Source organism: Cynara cardunculus, assembly GCF_001531365.2.
Source record: "Cynara cardunculus var. scolymus isolate 2C chromosome LG 3, CcrdV1, whole genome shotgun sequence".
NCBI classification, from domain to species: Eukaryota; Viridiplantae; Streptophyta; class Magnoliopsida; order Asterales; family Asteraceae; genus Cynara; species Cynara cardunculus.
Window position 1 is genome coordinate 29,209,325 of NC_037530.1, and position 5,155 is coordinate 29,214,479.

Consider the following 5,155-nt stretch of genomic DNA (forward strand, 5'->3'; position numbering starts at 1 on the left):
CGTAAGCAAAGCAGAAGGTCCCACGTCCTCATACCTCGATGTTAGATCTAATTATGGCTCTCAATGCCACAATCTTGAAACCAACCGTTAGAATTGGATCATCCCCATTGTTCTACCTGAATGCAGATCATAAACATTGAGCATGAAAAATGGAGCAAACAAATTGAATCCATGGTACAAATCCATCACTAAATTCAAATACATTACAAAATTCGAACATAAAGTAGAGAACAATAGATTTTTAGAGTATAGAGTGGACGGAGAAACACAATGTTAGCTATATTTTGATCTAAATTCATAACTAAGTTCTGATTTTGTTTTCTATATATAACCATGGTAGCCAAAATTTGCTATTTGTATCCATGTAATTGTGACTCAGAAAGAAAACAATATGAACAACTTTTGGTACAATTAAACCATACTTTGTCAATTGTCGTAGCCAGGGATGATCATCTCATCATGGTCTTTTATACTTGTATTAATATACTAATCAAGACAATGATGTCACAAAATTAGCAACTATACTAAAAAGAAACATAATCACTACATAATTAAACTTAAACATTGCCCAAAAAATTGCCTAATGAATGGTGCCAATTATAGTTTTAGTTGTTTTTATATCAATTCCATTTATTAACTTCTGGTGTATGTTACTGTTTGCAATGAGCAACATTGGTTGCTTTCTTTAGATTGTTTGAAAGTGATTATCATGTTACARGAGAAATGTGTCTGGATTTCAGCTCCAAAAYACCAGTTAAGTCACTGACCGCATAGCAAATTGTTCGCATCCATCAGTTGTTTCGAGAAGCCAAGTTTGATGATCYAGTGGTGATGTAAGATGCTCTTGTTGTTTAATTGACTGTTGTTTACAATAGAAATTTATAGTTGGTTTACTATTTTTTATTTTCTGAATAAATTTTGGTTGATGAAAGGTCATATATAACACGGCTCCTTTGTAGTGTCTTTGTTCGATAGGAGAGTACAACCTCTGCATAGGTATAATAAAAGAACTCAACCCAGACATGGTTGCAACTTATACTGCAAGGTAATATTTATACTTGGAATATTTGGTTCTTCAATTAACCTATTATGCATAAAATGTCCGAAACTAGTACGGAATTTAACGCATTCAGAACTACTGTCAAAATTCAGTGCTCAAGTATTTGAAGGATGCCCCTTCACTCTAAAGAGCATAAACAACCATATTATTAGAGGGTAAGTGTTAATGCCTGTGAATAGATAAATGTTCACAGCTGAGATCCATAGATCAAACTTGTTATGGAATCAAGCAATAAGCTCTTCATTTATATAATCATCAAATCTGCATATGGAAACATGATCAGAATCAAAAATCAACAAGCTTTTCTTTCATAATCATCAAATATACATTTGAAGCAAGTTCACGATAAGAAAGTCGGGATAGTTCACAATGAAGGATACCAATTTTTTACATTTTAAAATGATTAAGAAATCTAGAAGCTTTAAACATGACAAGAGAAGGTAGCTAGGTAGCTAAGTTGCATTAGACAAGTCCAAGTCGCTCAAAGAACAAGAAATCTTGATTTGTCCAAATTTTGTGACTATCATTAAAAAGTAGTTCCAAATTTCCACCGAATTGGTCAACCTAACACTAGTTTACTTCCATATCTACAGCCCAAAGTTTCTGTTTTTCATGTCATTGTTAAAGAGAAGAGATATATAGTCATTTAACCATATATATAACATGAATCTCACATGATGAATTAAAGGGATCATGTTGAATCTTATCATGTCCATGTAAGCAATGATTCACTATTATGGAGACATTCTAGTAGCTTTAGCCATTTAAGAACAAAAGTAGCTTTACCCATTCTCCAATTTCTACATCCATTTAACCATAAGACATTCTAGTAGCTTTAGCCATTTAATCCTATTTATACAAACGGAAAAAGGAGATCCAAAATTTACCAAATGGTTACTTGTAAAACTGAAATCGAACCGCAGATCATCAAATTTCTTCCCTGAATTAAAAAGACGTTGAAAATTGGAGTTTATAAGTCACATAATCAGAAGATTAGAAAAAAAAGCATGTAATTAGAATATGAATAACTGCATTAAGCTTTTGTTATATGGCTAAATCTTAAATTAACAACTGCATTACCCAGAAACTGATTCATCTATGCTTTAAGAACATTACTGCAGAATCTGACAGGTATCATCCCTTAAAGAGGAAGCATACCTTGATAATCCATAAATGCATTGCAAAATAGCAACTAACATTTAACTTAGAAAGGACCGTTTCAAGACGGATCCTGCAAAAACCAATWAAATGTGTTGAAAATCATGAACATGAAAAAGCACTATGAACATGAAAGTTTTTGTTGGATCCAACAAAAAGGCAGAGTCCTGACCATAGCAGTTACCAAACTTCTCCTTTGGAGCRGTGAACACATTAACATGCATTTAAAGAACTGGCATTGAAACAAAAACWATTTCAAACACTATTTACCTGCAATCTTTAAGATGGAGAATGACCTCGACTAATGCTGAGCAACATTAAGTACGTATCAACCTGCATTCTACACAATGTAGCACTCATTTCATATCTTATACATTACATAACGAGAAGTAATTACAAAAAAAGGTATTTTAAAAGCTAATGCTAGCTAGTTATCTGCAGGGCCGGTCCTGAGATTTTGGATGCACATGGCGGAAGCCAAAAAAATGCCCCTTACATGTGTATATAAAAACCAAAATAAACTATTTGAAGGGGTTTGAAACCTAGTCAATCTAGGAGGCTCATCTCCACGCCGATTTGTTTTAAATATAACAAAAATTATGCAAGGGGGGGGGGGGAATAAGCCAAAACCCCGTGTAACAAAATATAAAATACATCACCATTCACCTAAAATGATGCCTTCATGATATTAGTTTCCCTAATAGACCCTTTTTCAAACAATGAGACAACAGTTATAAATATGAAGTGTCTACCTATACATCAATCTTAAGCCTTTGTCCTATACTAATCCGCTTCAAAACAGCTCGTAAAACGCTTCTAAACAACCCTAAAAAGTAAAAAATTAGGGAACCCAACAACTCCGACGAAAACTCTCCGACAATGAAATGGTCACAAACTCCTAATTTTTCCCTCAAACAACATTGGTGCATGATTGTGTGCAAATCTCTATTGTGCCTTCCAAGCCACAGGTGAAATACTTGGAGTAGGATCGTCTATGATGAACCATCACTCGAAACCCCATGGTTTCTCATCACCTTCCTACACTCCATTCGGCGGACAGAACGACTTTCCCCAATCCTCAGTCACTAGTCTATACTAAACTCAAAGGGTGAGCCCATTCCATCACACCCTTCCACTAGATAGCAATCATTCAAACGGGTGAATCGACCCCTTGCCTATACCAAACCCAAGCCTATACCATCCCCATCCTACTTACCCTACCACTAAACCGCCACTGGCTAAATCCTCAAAAAACTTGAGAGTAACCCTCAAAAGGCAGAAAACCATTGTCAGGAAGCCCACAAAATCACCCAAGATTGCAAGTTGTCATCAATCCCACAAAGGCAACTACCTAACAGTCCAAGAAGATTCACTCGATAGGATGCCTGACAGTGAATTGGAAAACATTTTAGGCACAACACAAGAAGGTGCAAAATGGACTTTCAAGGGAAATACCATAATTCTAAAATCCCAATACCTAAAACCTGAAGCAATATTTGGTTCTTCTTTGTTAGACACACCTTGCACCCAAAACAGCCACTTCATTTCATGGATGAAGCAGTAGTAGTAGCAGAAGTGAGTTATCAGACTCATTTCATTTCATGGATTTTACTTAGAAATTGCAAAACAGAACAACCCCAAAAACAGAAAACCTAAGTAGGCATACATGATACATACAGTATTACATCTTTAAAACTTAAAAGAAAACCTAAGTAGGGAGGGCAGCTTCATCTAGATTATGAAATAATCAAACAAGAATTAAGAACTTAAAACAAGTAAAGTAAGTACCCCTAACCTCACAAGTCATCAAATTTTGAGATGAGAGCGATCGAAAGTCCAGAGTCGAAGAACGAGAGCGAGAGTCCAGAGTCGGAGAACGAGAGCGAGAGGCGAGAGTCCAGAGTCGGAGAACGAGATCGAGAGGCGAGAGGCGAGAGTCGCGAGTGAGCGAGGAGTCGAGGACGAGAAAGAGCGTATGAAGGAGGGGTCGATCTGGAGGTATCTGAACCCTAATTCGAAAAGAAATCGTGGAAATCGCAAAACTCTACATTGATTTCTAATAATGATTTATTACATATTTTTGAATTTTGATTTATTTAAAAAAACCTTTTAGAGACGCTTTAAAATCTATAAAAGCGCATCCGAAATTTTTTATTAATTTAAAAATAAAAGTAAACAACATTTTTATTTTTTAGAGACATTTTGAAGAGCGTTTCTAAAAATTCTGCTTGACTTTTAAAGACGATTTTCTGAGAAAATGTCTCTAAAAACTTTAGAGACAGTTTTTGTTGCGAATAATTTGATTTCAAATCCTTATCTGAAAATCATCTTATATTCAGTTACACTTCTCACATCTGTCGTATAATTCCTTCTCTAAAAATCACCTTTAGTTACGCTTCTGAATTTTTCTCTAAAAACCCCATCTCTTGTAGTGTATATCACGATTTTAACAACATAAAATAACCACACAAACTCATGATTTAAAGCCAAACTAATGTTTCCGGATTGCGATTTACCCGCGCTGCATTGCGCGGGTACACCACTAGTATATATATATATATATATATATATATAGATAGATATAAGATAATTGAATAATTAGAAGTATATATATATATATATATATATATATATATAGGGGCTTAATCAAATGAGAACTGATTTGTTTGTGGTAACTGTGAGAACCAATCTCAACCATATATTATAAAAATCAATGGATATAATTAAAAAGAATATTAATTAATATATTTCTATAAATAAATTAATATTATTTAATGAAATTATATGAATAAGGGTAAGATCGTCATTTTACAATTAAATTTATTGAGTCGGATACAAAACGCGCGCTCAAATCCGTTAAGATTCTTGTTCTATTCGAATCCTAATATGGTAAAGATACTTTCTTCTATTTGAACGGAGAGGTTATCTTAAGCCCTA

General features: G+C 34.3%; 1 long non-coding RNA gene and 1 pseudogene across 1 annotated transcript; one reads left to right on the forward strand and one right to left on the reverse strand.

The window, feature by feature from the left end:
- The window catches only part of LOC112509120, a 9,444-nt pseudogene extending 4,763 nt beyond the window's left edge, over nucleotides 1-4,681 (forward strand).
- On the reverse strand, nucleotides 12-2,583 carry LOC112510348. Its single transcript, XR_003068918.1, has 3 exons — nucleotides 2,489-2,583; nucleotides 2,219-2,291; nucleotides 12-116 (listed from the first exon to the last, which is right to left on the reverse strand). It is a non-coding gene; the product is annotated as an uncharacterized LOC112510348 (long non-coding RNA).
- Nucleotides 4,682-5,155: the final 474 nt, after the last annotated feature.